General features: G+C 31.8%; 1 protein-coding gene across 1 annotated transcript in view; it reads right to left on the reverse strand.

Moving 5' to 3' along the window:
* LOC129221092 (neurogenin-1-like) overlaps positions 1-11148 on the reverse strand; it is a 118340-nt gene extending 107192 nt beyond the window's left edge. Inside the window, exon 1 of the mRNA XM_054855534.1 lies at positions 11095-11148. The gene's annotated coding sequence lies outside the window, so the exon portion shown is untranslated. The remainder of the gene's footprint in view (positions 1-11094) is intronic.
* Between the last annotated feature and the right edge of the window lie 9263 nt (positions 11149-20411).

The following is a 20411-nucleotide window of genomic DNA, read 5'->3' on the forward strand; positions in this document are numbered from 1 at the left end:
AGCATTATTCGAGGACTAACTAGAATACGCGATCAGTGGATATCATAGAAAAATTTTCGGTATCTATGAAATATCAGGCAGAAAGTTTTTCACAAATAAATTATGCACGTGATTTTTGGTTACCCGTAGTAGAGGTGCGACTACGATGAGAAACTATCGATATTTTTTTTTTTAAATCGATATTTGGAACTCTGATGCTTCAAAATCGATGATGTTAGAAGGTACAACATTGATGATAACAATATCTCACCGAAAAATATCGAAATTACTAAACATCGACACTTTGGAAAACATATTGGTACATCAAAATTTTGAATATTGTTTTGAAAATAAACACTGCAGATACTTCGGCAAGTGTTCCCACTGGTAGTTGAATTGATTTGACAGTGATTATGTTTGAATCTATTAATAAAGCTTTCAAACTGTCAAAACAGAGTCGATGAACACCAATATTTCAAAAATTACAGTTTATGTTAAAATACCGCTGATAATAATACATTCTTAGAAATAAAAAAGCATCGGTATTATCAAACTTTGATGTTGTGAGAAGCACTGAATGTTTTTAACACATATACATGCATACACTATACCAAATATTCTCATGGTAAGATGGATTAGCTTGAAAGCAGGGGCGGCAAATAGGGGGGGTCAAGAGGGGGCGGTCGCACCCCCAAATTTTTTGAGCAGAATGATAGAAAATGTGGGAGTTTAATTTATGATATTAATTTATTATTTACCCTTAATTTTTGTACTATTCAAGCCACAGTTCAATCTACAATTGATCTGTGCGTTCGTACTACTATAGATTCAGTTTCGAATGAAATTAACACAAGATTTGGGGATAATTATTTTTCTGTATGGTTGGCTCTATATTATCTGGATTGGATTTTGAAAACGAAAAATAAAATTTTTCAATTATGAGTAAAATTTTTAGCATGAGGCAAGAAAAATTACAAGCAATATACCGACAGACCGGTTATCACATCCAGAAACTGCAGTTTCGTCCTTGTTATGGACTCATCAGTAAGGAATAGTGAATAACTGAGCTGGAGGTAGATGACATCTCATTGAAACTGAGAGCGCCGACGAGACTAGATTATACAATGATGAAAAATTAAGACCCTCACAATTTTTGAAGTTGCCTGAAGGTGATTTTGAAGAGCAAGATATAAAAAAGTGTTTTCATACATAACTTTGTTACTTCAATTATTCTTTAACTATTCCAATCAACTCCTAGTAGAGAAAGATTTTTTTTATGTCTGAGTATATTTTCAAAGTACAATGGAAAAAAAAAAACTTTTCTATTTAGCTGTACTGGCAAAACAGCTTGACACTGGGCACTGATAGATTAGTAACACGATTCCCTGCTCTTCCGTTTTTCCAAAAATCATGCGTTAAAATTTTTCCAAAAGGTATAAAAACTTTAGTATCGAGATGTTTTGTATGATAACATATTAGAAAACGAATCAAAATTTTAATTGTTTCTAAACACTAATTTTTATTCATATTAAACCGATTTTATGAGCACTTCCTGTTAGCTAACGTGTGTTTTGTACTGCACTATGGTAATACATATTTTAGAAACTCGACTCCCCAAATGAAATGCTGAAATGCCGCCCCTGCTTGAAAGTGATCATGTTTGTTCACCTATTCATAAGATTTTTGAACCGTAAAGACAGTCAACAATCAATATGAAGAATTTGAAAATCTAATATTTCCAAATCCACAAATCGAATTCATGTTGAATAAGTTCCTATTGCACATATATTAAAAATCCAAAATAATTCTAAGAAGCGATTTTTCAAAGGGGAATTTTTGCAGATAGGTATATTAACTACTGTGAATACTTAAGCATTCAACTATAAAACTATAAAATTAATTTTTAGAAACACTATTAAATTCGAATGATGTATTTCAAGTTGTTATCAAAATTTGTACTATTATTTAATATATTTTGGTTAATCGAATTCATTTTGAACACGTTTCTGTGTCATTCCCCCATAACTAACATGTAAAATATATATTCAAAAAACAATACAAATATTTATAACAACACGAAACACGTATAATTTGTAATAAGGGTCATTAACAGTAATGAATATTTAAGTATTAAATTCATCTTCTAATAGGTTAAGCCATAATTATTTGCATGTGGTCCTATTCAGTATGAACACAAATAAGCTTTTGTCCATTAACCTTTCTTTTACCTAATGTCATCGTAATGACTATTGTTGCTGGTGCAATGGGGTTGTTTCCTTCAGTCAAAAGTAGTATTTTTTGTCACTAAAATTGATAGAATGAGCAAAAAGAAGAAAAAAAAACATGGACTCAGAAAATACTTTCATTTTCCCAACAGTTATTTTTTAATTATTTTTTTTAAAATGTCGGATTCTTCAAACAAGGCGTGATCTTTATGACGTCACAAATGATGCACTATGCCGCATCTTTCTACCGCATTTTCACGTTATGATAATCAAGAAGCGAATTACAATTGCGCTATACGCTTGTTATCAACCATATCGTTGCCAATACACGTGAGTAAAGATGCGAATTAAATACTTTGGATCGTGAATGGCAGCACTGAATGGCATTTCATCATTTGTGATGTCTTCGGCAGAAGCGTTAAACGATGAAAGCGCACCGATTTAAGTAATTTTTTTAAAATATTAAATTTAGTCAAATTATTTAAAAAATGGTCAGATCTATGTTTTTAAGTATGCTCTTTCAGAATTTTTTTTTTTTTTTTAATTTTGGAAATGACCCCATTATACATATTACTGCTATTATGAAGGAAATCTAATAATGACTGAAAATCCGTAAGCTCCTGTATCTATCATCTGGCTTTAATTTTCATTTAAATGAATCTTAATTTTTGACCCTTTAATTTAGAAAATAAAAATACTAACTTAATTAGTCAAACATTGAGTTAATAAAGCGTTGACAGTCCGAATACTTAACTATGAAAAATGATATATTCAAGAGAAAACTAAAAATTGTCTTCTAAACTCCCCTCTTTCATCCTAATTATTAGAACGGAAATATCTAGCTATTATGCTTCAATTTCAATAGCATTACTTTCTACCTGCAAGAAATTGAAAATTTTAAAACTGTAACCTGAATCATGAATTTATATTTAAAAAAATTAGTCAAATATTGCACATAAAATCTGTACCTCAGAGCCAGAACAACGTAAGTCACGTAATCACTACTTTAAAGGAGAGAGGAAAAACGTTAGTCTGGTGCTTGCAATTGATGGAACGCGCGCTCTTTTAACAATGGAAATAATTACAAAGGATTTTGTTTTAGAATTGCGTTCACATGGCTCGATGCGGAATAGGATTCTACAAATAATGCACTAACAAACTGAAAATCTCATTTTTTGGACTTACGTCAGTCTGTCTCTGAGTTACAGAAATGTATGTAAGCTTTAATAATATATTTCCCAAAACCAGGAATAATGGAATTTCGAGTTATATAGAAAAGTGACACAATACAAATATTATATCGCCTATTAACATTTCTCGATGAAAACTCCTTTCAATATCGAACAGTAAATAAACTAAACCATTAATAAAAGCTTGAAGTGCCGCGTTGACATCTATTTGTCAATGTCAAATTTGAAGCAAAATAGAACCTGACACCGCGTTTCACAGTTGATGAATTGACACTGATGAATGTGTTTTTTCGTGTCACAAAAATTAATTTATTTCTTCTTATTGAATTTTTATTATCATTAGTAAAAAAAAGTTTTACGTGAGGTTTTTTACAGTAGTTGAATGGTGAGGCAAAATGAAATACAATATAACCTCGATTTAATGATTGTCAAGGGATTGGAAAAAGTTATCCTTTAATCAAGGATATCGTTCAATCGAGGAGCATATGCATTTAACTCAGTTAAATCCGTACCAGTGAAATATACCATTAAATTGAGGAAATCGTTTAATCGGATGTGGTTAGATCAAAGTTATACTGCAATTAAAATGATATAGTGTTTCAAAATGAACAAATTGGATTTTTTTTTTCAAAATTACAGTGCATAAAGATAGGATAATGTGTTTTTTAATAAAACTTACATTGAAGCATTATTATCATTATTATTATTATTTTGGCAGTTTTTGCCTTAAAAAAACTGGAATTTTTACACTTTTTTTTTTTTAAATTGAGCAAGTGAAAAATAAATATTTATCAAATGGAATATTTTCTATTTGATTGAAAAAAATACTTTGGATCAAATGAATGAGTAAATAAATGGATAAATTAAAAAAAAGAAAAGACAATTAAACAGTGTCTAAAAGACAATTAAGCAGAACTAATAAATAAATAAATTAATTAATTAATATATGAAGAGAAATAAATGAGTAAATAAAATAGAGGATAAGCAAGAAAAGGGTGAATGAATGGATAAATAAGTGAACTATTAAATGAATGAATGTATATGAGTTAATTAATAAATGAATATACTTAAGTGATTTAGTAAATGATTAAATGAGTAAACCAAATGAACTATTTCACTTTGCTCGCATTTACTTGACTAATTGTGCAAAATATTTGAAATAATAGAAATAAGCTTAATATGAACAAAATAAATGCAGCACCGAATATTAGTAGGTCTCAATTAATACTTAAAATGTTACTAACAAGAAATTTAACATTTGATTTTTTGACTTACGAGTAGAACAAATATTATGATTTGAGTATATATTTTTGAAATTTGCTTGTACAGTAAAACCTGTAAAGTTGACCACCTTTATAAGTTGACCACCTGTCTATGTTGACCGCTTTTGTCAGGAACGGAATTAGTCCTATGTTATATAATGAAGAAAAACCTGTGTACCTGTGTAACTTGACCACCTCTCTATCTTGACCACCTGTCTATCTTGACCACTAATGAACACCAAATTTGGTTTGGAGTATTGTAAAAAACCCTTTGTAAGTTGACCACTTGGTTTATTTTTAAAATTTTACTTAGCAAATTTTTTTTTTTTTTTTTTAAAGCTTTCCAAGAATATTTTTGATACCAGACCAGCATTTTACTAACTAAATGGAACAGCAGCATAACTAAACCTCCTTTTGAGCTTAACCACATGGGAAAACTACTAAGAACCCCATAGAGAAGTACAAAGTATTTTTTTCCAGTTGCAATATTTTATGGCAACAATGGAATTGTGCTAAAGAGTAAAGTTACTTGCATTGCAGTATTTCTGGTGCAAGGGATTAAGAGATACGACATTTTCATTTTCAACTGCTTTTTTGAACTATGAGTTTCCAACTTGTTGCTCTTTGTGTTATAGTTTTACATAAAATGGCTTCAAAAAGAAAGTTAGTTGAACTTGAGATTGATAAAAGATATGAAATATTAAAATTAATTGAAAAGGGAGAAAGCCAGAGAAAAATAGCTGACACATATGGAATTTCTAAAACTAGTGTCTAATATGTGCGCCAACTTCAATAAGGAGTTATTTTGTTGAAAAGTAGATCATCATGGGGTTATAAATGTATAAAAAATTTGTAATTTTTGAGAAGCTATGAATTTTTAGGAACTATTAATATCAAATGAGTAACTTTTCATTTTTTTTTTTTTTGATCAATTTACTGAAATTTTAAATTTGCATGACACATTATGCTTAATTCCGGGAAAATAATCTTTAAAAATATTTGAATAACATTTTAAATTAATTTTTCAAAGTAATGCTAAACAATGAAAGTGAATTAAACAGAAAGAGTAAGTGTCAATCAATCAAAAAATGAATACATGGTGCAAAAAATGACAAAAAAAAAAAAAAAAAATCATTACCCCCTTTATAAGTTGACCACCTGTCTAAGTTGACCACCAAAGTACTGCACCGCAAGTGGTCAACTTATACAGGTTTCACTGTACTATCATATGCTTTAATTTTCAGGACCAGTTTTTTCCTGACTGGAATGGACTACATGTATTACAACCGAAACCAGGGTAAACATTACATCATTTCACTTTGCCCCGCAATTTTACTTTGCCCCACATTCCCCTATATTTCAGTTCCAAGAAAACACGAGTGGTACATCATTTTGAAATTTAAAAAACGCATTGTAATCTGTAGTTTATCTAAACGTCTACGCATGATATTTTTTATTTATTTTCATCATTAATACAGTTGCTATAATGGTTAATTCACGGTGGGGGGGGGGGGACGTTTTATCACGATTTACGACAAAACTACGAGTCCTATCCAAAAAACGGTAAATGACAAAGTTGTTGGTAATAACGAAAACTACAACTTTTGCATTTGCACTTTTTTTACAAAACCTCAAAATTTATACGAAAAATTCAAAAAAAAAACAACTTTTTGGTTTTTTATTTTTATCTCCCATAACAAAACGATTTTTTTCACGAAACTTAGTGAAAAGTTACCTTTTTATGTATTAAAATACACTGCAATTTTTTTATTTAAAATATTTATTTTTCTCCTATTTTTCATTTAATAAAAAAACATTGTAATTTTCAATCGAAAAATCTCACGTCAAAATATCTGATTTTTTTTTAAATCGGAGCGAGTTTTTTTCGGTGACATCTCCACTTCCTAATATAAAAAATATATACAAAAACTTGGGAAAATTTCGCAGAAAATGAAAAAAAAAAAAAAAAAAAAAAACACGAAAAAGTTTGAATTTGAAAAAAAAAATCATCATTGCGTAAAATTTTAAGTTATTTATTAAAATTCACGCTTTAATTACTCAAAAAATGTAAGTTTCTATGTTAAACTGCTAAATTAAAAAACTGAAAATCCATGAAACATAGAGATTGCAAAAAACACACGAAATTAGTTAACAAAAGTCGACATACAAGCAGTATGATAATGCACTTTTACTGCAACTACGAGTAAATCAGGCACATTTCTCAAACGAACTATAATGTTTTTATCGAAATCATTCTGTGTGTTTTGTTTTTGAATATGCTGTAATTTGTTTTGTGTTATCTCTTGTATTGTTATTTTGAATAACTTCACATATTCAATGTTCGGGTACATTAAAAAGAAAAGTATGAAACAAATTTTTGGTTAAAAAACGACCATTTTTCTGTATCATTCAATTTTTCTTTAGATTATGTTACGTTAAACATACTATTCATGAAAGAAAAGAATAATACTTTTATTTTATAGCTAATTGATTTAAATTAAAATACACGTAGTATTTACCCTACTATGTACTCGTAGATTCCAAAAGTTTATTTTAAATAAGTAAATTCGTCACGATTTACTTTAAGTAACTTAACCTGCACATTTATGTTTATAAATGATGTTGTTCATTGCTCGAACGATTTTAGTAGCTGTTACGAAATTATCAGCAGGTAGTAAGCCCCAGATATTTCTAGGCCATTTGCCTCTTCTGTACGAAATATTTTCTGAAGGCTACAATGTTCTATAGACCATTCAAGTAAAAAGTTATCCTCACATATAGAATAGCAAATATCACTGATCGACTAATGCTCTGACGTCACCATGAAGAGAAGTGTAGATAAGAAACACAAAAAATTAGTGAATTTAGCATCAGCTTCAGTTCATCGAACTTGTCAAAGTCAATGTAATGATGAGACTGCAACAGCTACGTTTCGTACTTCAAGACAGAAAATCAAAGAAAGGAAAAAAAAAATAATAAAGACACTCTCACATTTAATTTCCTATCTCATGTTTTTTTTTTTTTTTTTTTTTTTTTTTAATATTTCAAAAGAAAAAATACGATAAGTTCAAAACAACAATACTAGAGATAACACAAAAGACATTACAGCATATTCAAAAACAAAACACACAGAATGATTTCGATAAAAACATTATACTTCGTTTGAGAAATGTGCCTGATTTAGTTGCAGTAAAAGCGCATTATCATACTGCTTGTATAGGGTCTGGTGGGGTAAAGTGGTCATAAAATCGTAGGTTTTCAACTTAGGTGGATAATAAATACAATAAATTCTTTAAACACTTCAACTTTTTTTGTTGTTATTTTACATTGCATTACTAAAGAACACGGTACATTGCACTTCAGGAAAAAAAAATACTGCTTTAAGTAGTTTTAACACTTTCATTTCCCTTTGTATTTTTGACCACTTTCCCCCATGAGATGGGCGAAAGTGGTCATAGCATGGGGTAAAGTGGTCATAGTTTAAAAAAAACTGCAAAACCGTTACAAACAACCCTAATTTTGTATATTTCGGTTATTTTTATAGTTACAAATATATGTACGAGTATATACGGGTATACACGAGTATACTATACGTTCGTGTAGACATGAGTAAACATGTTCATAAATGAATAGATACATGTATACATCAGATGCATGCACGTGCCTACTCAAGTATATACATGTATACACGAGTATATAAGCATGTATACGTGATAACCACAGGAGTGTATACGTGTCTACCCGAGTATATACGTATCACGTGTATATGCGAGTATATACGCGTATAAACGAGCATCATATGCGTGTTTTGCACTTGTATCTCGAATATAGGCGTGCATAGACGCGTATAAACGAACATCATATGCATGTTTTGCACTTGTATCTCGAGTATATGCGTGCATACCTGAGTATATACGTGTACAGTCGACGTATATACTCACATATAAGTGTACATACATACTTATACGGGTATACACGAGTTAATTCGTGGATATATCCAGTGCGTGTTTGGTACGTGTCTACTCACGTAAATATATATGGAAGCACGAGTATATATGTATGTTTACGTGTAAACACGATTATATACCCGTTAGACGTATATACGTGCATTTACGTGTATACACCAGTACATGTATCCACGTATATCCACGAGTATATCCGCTAATATACATGTATGCTTACAGAATGAATCCAAGATCTTTTGCAAAATCTAAGTGGTGTAAAAGGGGATGATAAGAAGCAAAGAATCATAAGGAACTTATGGTCGCTGACGCGCTACATGCAAAAAAAGGTCAGAAACTGACGTTAGCAAAACAGGTCACAAATTTGTTACACAAAGATGATTTTACCCGACATTTTAGTTTTTAAGAAATATTTAGAGCAGTTGTCAAAAGTTACGGCCTGTAGTAGCTCTAATAAACGCATCGCAACAAAGGCGCAGCTACTAATGAAAGTCGAATGTATATCTGTATAGATAAAAAATACTTGCAGATACCCAAATACGTGCTTATTGGTGCATTTATGTGAATACATATATATACGTGCCTACACGAGTATATGCGTATGCATACGCATATACTCGTATATTTAATACTGTTTATTGTAAAAACAATCCATATTAAGTGAAATTAATATTTAATTTATATCTGCCTTATACTTAAAGATTAAGTGACTTTAAAAGAACAATATTCGTTTAAGCCTAATATTATGACCACTTTACCCCATCTTACTTAAATTGTTCTAAAAAGTTATTCAAAATAGATTCAGCTAACTGCAAATGAGTAAGAATTCTTGAGACATGTAGGAAGCATCCTGTACAGTCAATCTGTTCATAATTGTAACAAACAAAATTTCTCAAGGAAGTTAAAAAAGGTGTTTAGAATTTAAGAGTTTTCATATTCACACAAAATATTTTTTTTTACCAAATAAAATTTTGCCAGTTGTAAACTTTTGTATTCAAAATATAGTTCCTAAATGCACTACCCTAAAATAAAATTTTCACATTCATTCGAACTTTAATTTCCAAGCTATAGCCATTTATTTGAATTATGACCACTTTACCCCATTGACCACTTTCCCCCACCAGACCCTATCGATTTTTCTTAACTAATTTCGCGTGTTTTTTGCAATCTCTATGTTCCATGGATTTTCAATTTTTTAAGCAATTTAACATGGAAACTTACACTTTTTGCGTAATTAAAGCGTAAATTTAAATAAATAACTTAAAATTCTATGTAATGATGATTTTTTTTTTTCAAATTCGAACTTTTTCGTGTTTTGTTTTTTATTTTCTGCGAAATGTCCCATACTATTGTGTATATTTTTTTATACTACCAGAAAGTAGAGATTCCAACGAAAAAACACGCTGTAATTTTTTTAAAAAATCAGATATTTTGACGTGAGATTTTTCGATTGAAAATTACAATGCTTTTTTTTTTACTAAATCAAAAATAGAAGAAAAAATAAAATTTTTAAATAAAAAAAATTGCAGTGTATTTAAGACTTAAAAAGTAACTTTTCGCTAAGTTTCGTGAAAAAAATCTTGTTTTTATGGGAGATAATAATAAAAAACCAAAACGTTGGTTTTTTGAATTTTTCGCAGAAATTTTGAGGTTTTATGAAAAAAGTGAAAAAACAAAAGTTGTAGTTCTTTTTATTACTAACAACTTTGTCATTTACTTTTTTCGATAAGACTAGTAGTTTTACCAGAAATCGTGATAAACCGATTTCCCCCCGTAACCCTCCCCCCCCCCCCCCTTCCCGAACTCAGATCGCCTGTAAATTATTTTTCCTATTAATTTTACTATATTTTCTTACTTTTCCGATGGGTTTCATCCTGTTCTAATTTTTAAAAACGTTTTACCATTTTCAAAGGTATTGGCACTGCCTATTAGATTTTTAAGCTATCTAAAACTGTAGATCTTCAGCTCAATAAAGACAATCATTTTGAGCAATTATTATAAGTTAACAATTATTTTCCTGTCTTAAATACAAATTATTAATTTTACTTTTACGTTTAAAAATTTAAATCAAAAACTTTTTAACATATTTATTTCTTTATAAGGAAGTTGAATATTACATTTGTAATTTAAGCTAAAAAGCAAATAAAACCAAAATTAGGATTTTATCAAAGCATTTTGTAATGTTTTTATTAATACGCTGAGAAAAATATTGTACAAAAACTGTACATTCTATTTAGGTGTTCAATTTTACTCGTCATCAAGCCCGTCATTTGGAGGATCAGAGACATTCTCCCCCCCCCCCGGCTTTGAAAAAATAATGTAATTACTTGTAAGTGGACGTGGGTTTGCAATTTTCCGCTGTAATTGACTTTGAGCATGTACCTTTTGTCCTCTTCCCTTTGAAAAAATTCAAAATGACGGACCCTGCTGGTCAAGCTAGCCTACTCTAAGAATATTTAAAATAAGATTACCTTACCGACAAATTAACCGCAAGCTGCATTCAAGGCATTTTTTCTTTATTGGGACCTTTCAGATCGTAAGCCATACTAGTTGAGCATCTGTGCCCATTTTAATAAGCTTAGTGCAATTCGATTCATTGTGAAGGAGATAAAAATAAGCATCATTTATGGCAGAAAGCATTCTTATAAGTGCAGTGGCTCATGGTTCCTCTTACATCCTGCAAAATGCTCTAAGATGAGAGCTGTCTTATTTGGGATCATCTTCAGGCAACCACCCGCTGAGCTGGGAAGCCCGAAGAAGACAGTTGCTCTTTCTTCTTCTCTGGAAGAAGAAGAGTCCAGGCGCATGTTTTCTCACTCCAGTTGTGTCGGCTGACGCGGCGTCATCAAAGGGTTGGCGGGGAAGGTGTGCAGATGGGGTCCTCACGCTTGTTAAAGGGGGAGAGCTTCTGTTTGGGGCACTTAGTAGTTACGAGGAGAAGTTGAAAGGGAGGATAGGTGGATATGACCCTTGGTAATTTTTCCTTATTGGAGAACTAGTGGTACCCGCACGGCTTTGCCCGTAATTGAAAAAATTAAAAGGTCTTTTGGTTCGCCTGTATATTTACAAATAATATATGGTGAATTTTCTCGCCAATTGACTTGTACCCATGTTACGGTTCCACGTTATGATAATTTCGTATCTCGCCAGTTGGCTTGTGCCCATGTTACGGTTCCACTCCACGTTGTGATAATTTCGTAATTTACTCGTCCATCTTATGATAGTTTTGTTCTTAAAATTGGAACAGAAAAAGAACCACATCGAATTTTCGAAAAATCGCTTTGAGGTGCCCACCCCCATGCTACAAACTAACTTTGTGCCAAATTTCATGAAAATCGGCCGAACGGTCTAGGCGCTATGCGCGTTGCAGAGATCCTGTCAGACGGAGATCCGGACAGAGGGAGATCCTGACAGACAGAGATCCGGAAAGAGAGACTTTCAGCTTTATTATTAGTAAAGATAAGATGTTGGCTAATTGAAGGACTTGATAATTAAAAAGGAAATAATTAATTTATCTGCTAAAAGCACCATTTAAGCACGTATTTCGGAGCAACGGTGCATTTAGAATTTTTTTGAGAGGATGGAAAGGTGTAAACAATCTCTGTATGCAGTGCTGTAGTTGGGAGGGGAGGGGAGAACAACCTATCCCGAAATATTTAGTTTGTTATTGTAAAAATGATACAAATTGGTTTCAAGCCACCTTTTCCTTTTCTGAGTTCTCCAAACCCTTAAACATTTTTTTATCGTTATAGCACTGCCTTGCAGTAGGATGGAATGAAAAAAACGAAAGTAAGAAAATTCTAGCTTCTTTATGTGATAAAGTTGTCTCTTACTAAGCTAATCTATCATGCAAAATTTCAGTTAAATCAAATAATATCTTTGGCTGCCCAAATGACTTTCAATTTAAAGTATCGAGCCTGTTTTTTCTCCAAACTAGCGAAAAGAAGTTATGTATTTCTCATTTGAAACTACGATTAGTTACTAATTAAACTCTAGAGAAATAAATAATTAATGTATATTTAATTGAAGATGAATGAAAAATTGTGCAATACTTAATCAGGTGTATGAGTGACAAAGTTATTTGAGTTGATTTCCTATTAATTGTTAAAAAGATATGTATCGTTTGATTTAATGGAGAAGTACTATTTCAAAAATAAAAACATAAATATAGCGAAAAGATAGTTCCATGGAAAATTAAAAAAAAGTTTTTATGGGTTTTTCCTACCGCTGTGTAATCTATTTACAAAAAAGTAGTTACTCCTTTAGAACAATTGGTCTTATTTCTTTAATCCTTCTAAAATTCTATTTTTCAAATTTTTTCATTCCTAAATTGGTTAATGATGAATCATAGTGCATCTTGCCGTCCATGACATTCGGTCGGCGAATGGGAAAAAAAAGTTACGAGAAATCTGTATTGAAAAAATACTTTACTATATTCTTTCAACGTAATAAACCAAATTTCCATACTATTACCATCTTTAAAATCACAGGAAACAAAATTTAAACTTTTTACATGTCCTAACAAACTGCAACACTTAAAATGTTTCTGACAAGTACCATTTACCCTCAAGAGTTTCTTTGTACGAAAAAATAACGTATATTCATCGGCGTTGAAAATGTAAGGATTCAGCTTTTCTCCTTTTCGGACTTCCTCAGAACCGTTCCCACTCACCACAGAAAACGCTCCCATCAAATCTCTATCTCATCTTTTTATCAAATCCAGATACATCTCCAGATAACATTTGCGGTGGCCTTATCCGTAACTGTATCTGTGGACGGTGCTTCTGAACTGGAATCTTGATCTGTGTAAACTGTAACCATATCCTCGGATGATGGTTCTTAACTGCTAAGTGGGATGGACAAGTTCTTTGAGATTGCTGTTTTCTTTTGTTGAAAGTTTCTTCTGGTATTGTTAGGTGAGATTACAAACACAATTTCGCAAAGTAGCATGTGGAGTAGCAAGTCTTTTATTCTGTACGAATTTAAAAGAAATGTCGGGTGCTAGCCAGATATTTTTCCGATGGGTGTGTTCCATTCACAGAATACATCAACTGCTTTACTGTCTTTTTTTATTTTTTTTTAAATATTTACGAGGCGAAAGAAGATTTTATTCCATTTACTTCAATGGGGTGGTTTCCTTCAGTCAAAAGTACTACTTTTAGTCATTGAAATGGATAGAATGAGCAAAAAAAAAAAAAAAAATTACATGGACCCAGAAAATACTTTTATTTTCCCAACAGTTTTTTTTTAAATTAATTTTTTAAATGTTCGAGTTTTCAAACAAGGCGTGGTCTTCTCTTTATGACGTCACAAATGATGCAATTTGGTGCATTTTTCTACTACGTTTCCACGTTATGATAATTAAGCAGCGAATTAAAATTGCGCTCTACGCTTGCTACCAACCATATCGTTGCCAATACATGTGAGTAAAGATGCGAATTAAATATTTTGTTCTGTGAATGGCAACATTGAATGGCATTTCATCATTTACGATGTCACATGACAGAAGTATAAACAATGGAAGCGCACCGATTTAATTAATTTTTTTTAAATATTAATCTTTAGTTTAAATGCTCTTTCAGAAAAAAAATACTTTTAAAATTTTGGAAACGACCCCATTGATATTTCTAAGCCACTAGTTTTTTTTTTGTTTTTTTTTTGTTTTTTTGTAACGTCTAAGGATTAATGTATTTTAAACATGAAAAACAGGTGAAATAACTAGGGGTAAGAAAAGAAATGTTTTAAAAAAATATGAAAGACAATTTTTATGAAATTTTCGAAAAGGTTTGATAAATTTCTCTTTTCATCTAGCCCTCATTTCGAAAAAAAAAAAGCAGGTTTTGTTTTCTTTGAAATAATTAACATTATACTTAATTTCATAATTTCTAATCCTTAAAATTAGTTACTTGACTTTCAAAATCAAACATTTACTTCATTTTACATCATTCATTTAATACGAAAAGACATTTGCTTTAACATGCATTTTATCTTTTCAATGCACAATGTGAAATTACAAAGGCTCCAACAAGAAACATGTATAATGGACGAAAAAAAAGTATTGTTTTTAGGGATTATTTTAAAATATTTCAAGTATAATCTAATTATAGAAAGGGATAGTCAGTTTTCCAAGCATTATATTATAAATCAAAACCTAACACTCCAGATATCTTATTTATTGTAAGATAGATTGATTTTTTTTTTTTCAAAAATTAAGGAAGAAAATTGGTAAAAAAAAAAGGTCTTCAAAGAAAAACGAAAGCTGCAAAAATGAAATGAAACTGTAAAAAAAAAAAAAATGTGCTTTTTTTTGCTCATATGTGTTTTGCTAACATATTTCCAAAGGAGCTCCATTAAATAAAAAAAAAAAAAAAACAAAGAAAAAAAAAGCTTCAAAATACTTCCTATTCTTTTAGCTTTTAAACGATACTAAGATCTTGCTATTGATCGAAACATTTCAATAGTTATAAGGGATGTTCTTGAGATGCTTCTCTACTCCGTCATACAGCTCCCTGTTTCTAGAACTTTAAATTCAATTTCTGAAGTTTTGATATTTTGCAATATGTTTTGCTTCGTTCCAAACATGATAACTCAACAACGAATTAAACGACCATAATTTTTTAAACTCTAACATAAGCTTTAGATAATTATATTTAAGCTCATTAAATCTTAACTTGATTAGCACCTATGCCACGGGACGACACCTTATGACCTTGGATTAATATTCTCGTGCCAATCACGCAAAAAATAAACCTCTATTATCTTATATTTATCTACTAGGCGTTCTACATCCCACAAGTGGTCGCAATCAACGGTTCACAGCATTTGCAAACAGATAGTGGTCGGTAGTTATGTTATAATAGGTATTCATTTTTATGTTCCAAACATACATTTATGTTCCAACATTTTTATGTTCCAACACAACTCATTTTTTGTTTTTTCGAACATCAAAAGCTATCGTATCTGTAATAATGCTATGCAAATATTTGCACTTCTTTTTGTTCTTTCAAAAATCAAAAGTTAATGTCTTTGAATATTTGCCCTCATTTTTTGTTTTTTCAACGATCAAAATTTATTGCATTCGAATGTTTGCACTCATTTTTTGCTCTTTCAAATATCAAAATGTAATGTATTCGAATTATTGCACTCTTTTTTTTTTTTTTTGTTCTTTGAAGTATTAAAAGTTATTTTATTAGAACGTTTGCACCCATTTCTTGCTCTTTCAAATATCTAAAGTTATTGGATTCGAATATCGGCCACGAGGCGTCAAGCCTTTGTCGATACTTTCCGTAAAGTTGTCTACATGGAGTAGGTCCCGCAGAGTCGCTTGCACTTTCGGAATCATATCATATTCCTCAACAGCACATTCAGTCTCGAACTTTCAAACTGCAAAATGGCCATCTGACCAGGCAATGAATTGAGAACTCCTTTGTCCACCCTATCTGGCCACTCACTAGGGGAAGCCCCCCGCCGCGTCAATTGCTCTCTTGCTGACCGGTGTGTCTATATTGGGCTTTGAGGCCGGATCAATAGTTGACCCGGCTAAGCAACCGTTTGGCAGTTTGGCCCTTGGAAGCCCTTGTTTGCGCTATCGTGCTCCAGAGAAGAAAGATGGAAATGGGGTTAGCGGTAATTCGATCCAAGCTGATTTGCTGTATGCAAAGGGCACGGGTGTTGAAAATTTCGAAAATTGACGGGGATGGACTGTGTGATTGGCTGAAGTGTCCGAGACTTTATTGAATATTCTGCGAGATCTTGTTTCAGGTTCAAAAAGAAAAATACGAAGATTTGAATAGCTTGTCCAAATTTCTAATCCAAATAGATTAACTGATAAAAATGTACTGCAATGTATGTAAGATGTGCTAAATATGTATGATCATGAACATTTAGGGCTTTTAGTTTTTTTAATAATGCTGGAACTAGATAGTTGGCGAATAAGCTAAAATATTTCTGTTACAATAATGTGGTTGTGACAAGTTTTGAAAACTCCTGGTGCCACAGCTTATCATTTCAAATGTCCTATTAAAATGCAAAAATTTGGCTAAAATTTAGCTACAAAAAACTACTAAACATTCCATTAAAATTTAAAATGCCCCCCCCCCCCCACTTCCGACAAAATAAAAAAAAACATTAAACTATATTAAAAGTGACATTTAAAATGTAAAATAGTCCGCTCGTCTTTCCCAGCGACCACGTTACCGTAGCCCAACCGATCTACAGGTAAAGTGAGCTCTGATTGGGAAATGAAACTACGCAGTTATTGGGGTTGGCGAGTGACTGTGAGGAGGGGGCTGCGCTTCCTGGCAAGCAAATAGTTATCCAATAAAATTGAAAATATTGTGAAATTAAGTAAAAATTGCCTAATTTGTCATGTTCGAATACTTTGAAAAATATACGCTCAAATTTATGTCTGTTCCTCTGAAGCAATAAGGCCATAAGGCAACAAGAATAAATAGTATTTTGAAGTTATGAACATGATATTTTAAAATCTAAAAAAAATATTTCTGCTGAAATATAAACGCCATCGTCAAATACTTATTTTAACGGCCTACGCTCTATTTACAGAACTTATTTATGTTGTTCAACATACTTTTGCCACATAGCACATTGATTAAGCTGAATGAATACATTCACATTGGAGTTGATCCGCAGGAAGAGATTTCTTGTGATCAAGTTGTTGTTGTCTTGTGCCAACTAGGCTAGCAATTTGGGGTGCTCTGCTTCACTTTTCCAACTGTACCTTAATTTGGTGTGAAGTCTGACTTCCACAGTACACACATGCATAAGGACTCGTTTATAGGGTCGACGGAGCATAACAACATATTCACACAAAGAAAGGACAAGGACAGGACAGAGAAAGTACATCCAGACCCGAGTCGGGATTGCGATCATGTTTAAATACAATATGCAAATTAGTCTTTGAGGAATGAAATGAAAAAAAAAAAAAATACCCAGTCAACTTACTGCTATTAAATTATTACGACACAATTACTCGAATTAAATTTGAATAAGTAGCAATTGAAGTTCAAAAGTCTCAGTAACGGTTAACCCACGAATGATGAACCATTCACCTCTTCAGAACCCCTTTCCGAAGCAGATGAACTCACTCAGGGAAAAAAATCCCACTCCGTAGGGAAAAAACGATGTTGTTTGCTTCAGAGGCCCTGCCTCATAAGCATAAGAAAACTATTAATTCTGCAAACTGTATGCGTCCCTTCACCCTTTCGGGTATCTTTTTTTAACGGTTTTCCATCAACATTTCACCGGAGTACAAGACTAGGAAAAAATAAAAATGGCATTCGGTAATTTTATTCAAATTCTTATCAAAGTCATATTATATTCTGTATCTTGGTGCAAGAACAAGCAATGTCAGATTTTGATCAAATTTAGTTTATGGTATAAATCTGTTCACGAAACAGCAAACTTTTCAGTGCATCAGAAATCAATGTCATCACATTGGTTTTCTGTAAAAGCTCTTGAGTCATAGTAAACACATTTAACTAAGCCTTATAATTTTGCTTTTTTATTCCAACAATCAGTATTTTTATTTAGAGCTGAAACAACTGTCACTTGTAACTCAATTAAATTAAAATAATTTACTAATGTAGCTTGAGACAACCATCTCTTGAACTGTTCGAAAGTTCGCTGTGCTCGAGGGAAAGTTAGAAAGAGCCAGAAAAAGTTGACAAGAAATAACGACCACTTTTTTGAAAAATAATGTTTTTGACATTGTTTGCAACAACAAATGTCAAGGTGCAGATAGGTAAACTTAAACTTCCTATTAAATTCCTGTTAAACTTATAGTTTCAACATTTTCGTGTTTTTACGTTTGCTCCATTATTTTTCGCTTTTTAAAGTAGTATCACTAGTTTGAGTTAGACAAATAATTTAAGACGCTTTGACTGTTGCTTTTGGAGTGGAGCCCCAACAAGATAAAAAAAAGTTTTAACATCATACGCGTATTCATTTATTATTGATGCAAGAAACATAAAAATCAAATATACCTATTGATTGTACTTGGATAGTAGTTATTGTAATTTTTGGCATATTACCATCAATTACATTATATGTCTCTGTATCAGCATCAGTTGAAAGTTGTTTTTCTCGATACACTATGGACGCTTATTCAGTAAGAAATCTGAGCATTAAATTAGTTGGGCGGGTTTTCATTCTCTCCTATCCCTTTTTCGTTTAGTGGACACTTTTTTAGTTAATGTAGCACCGAAAGTAATCTCCGCAGATGGCTGCGATCTACAAGATTAGGAGCAGACATGAGAAAACTTAATATATTTATTTCAATCGTTCGAACAAAATTAACAATTTCGGGACAGAAAATATGAAATATTCTTAAAAAAATATCATTTCTTAGCTCTTTTTATTTTTTTTTTTGAAGAATATAAATATTTTTGGAAGTATGCGAACAATTCCATGAGCGACTTAAAAATAGTACAGGCTCAAAAATAAACGCATTTTTAGGTGAAATATGGGGGGGGGGGGAGGCGGATTGTTAACTTAAAAAAAAAAAAGACTCAACCACCTGTTATGTTTGTTTTCTGCCTGTGAAGATGTAGTTTCTTGCTCAAAGAATAATAAAAAAAAAATGTCATTTTCTTCTCTCTCTCTTTTTTTTTTTTTTTTTTTGAGCTCATTTCCCAAATTCATGAGAAAATACGGTTTGCTAACAAGGCGAAGTCGTTAAAAATGACGCGTGTTCCGTTATATTGCTCAACAAACGAGCCGCTAACTATCGGAAGGAAAGTAAATGAACCAAAACAAACCTCCTGTTCTTTTGACCGTGAGACAAATCTCGGAGACACTTTCACAAGATCCGTTCTAATTCCTGAAGAAATTCCGCAAATGCTCTTATAGATGAAAGTGTTTCGCGAGGTGTTCCCCCCTACCCCCAGGAATTGACCCCCTAAAAAGGAAACAAAAATCCCTCTTCTAAAACTACCCCTCCCATTGGCGCAGTCTGCGCCTTAACTTGCGCCCGATGATGTTGTGAAGGGAGTTTCTAGTCTGACCTGTAAATTAGAGCTTAAGACCAATTTCATTTTCAGAAATTCATAATATCGTTGAAAACTGGCATTATATTAAAAACATTTTCATTGATGTTTGTAATAACAGTGAAACTTCTGAGAAGTGCCTCCCCCCCCCCCACCATTCCGCGAAAAATCGGTCGTTCAGAAAGATGGTTGCTAAGAGAAGTGAGTTTTCAGTTGCTTAAAGGTTTAAACCACTGAACCACTAAAACAAAATTTCACTATATTAGTAAAAAATACTAAAAACAAATTGTTTATGATTTTATGATTTATGCTTATTGGAGCGATTAAATGCCTTTGAAAGAAAAATACTTTAGCTCTTTTAAAATATCCAAGTTTTGTATTCCAGTTTTTTTTTTTTTTTTCGCCCTTGATTTTTCCGAAAGTATAATAATTAATTTTTAAATCATTTCATTTATTTTTAAAATACGAAGAAAGAGAATTTATATTGACGTTTAGCATGCTCTCAGAGTTTGACATGAAGATTATTCTCAAGTTAGCTAGAGTCCATTTGCTGAACAAATAATTACATCATTAGACATTCTCTTCTAGATTCAGTATCGGTTCCTGAAAGACATACATCGAAGCACTTCGTTCTAAAAAAAAGAATAACTGCATTGGTTAATAGGAAAATATACAAAGAAGAAAAAGAAAGGAAATTGTACAATAAGAGATAAAACGGAGGATAGCTTGGTCTATTCTAGAGGAGTTTTAACATTGAGTAGATGGGAGGGGTAGAGGGGAATTGGTGCCT

The sequence above is a fragment of the Uloborus diversus genome, chromosome 4, assembly GCF_026930045.1.
Source record: "Uloborus diversus isolate 005 chromosome 4, Udiv.v.3.1, whole genome shotgun sequence".
NCBI classification, from domain to species: Eukaryota; Metazoa; Arthropoda; class Arachnida; order Araneae; family Uloboridae; genus Uloborus; species Uloborus diversus.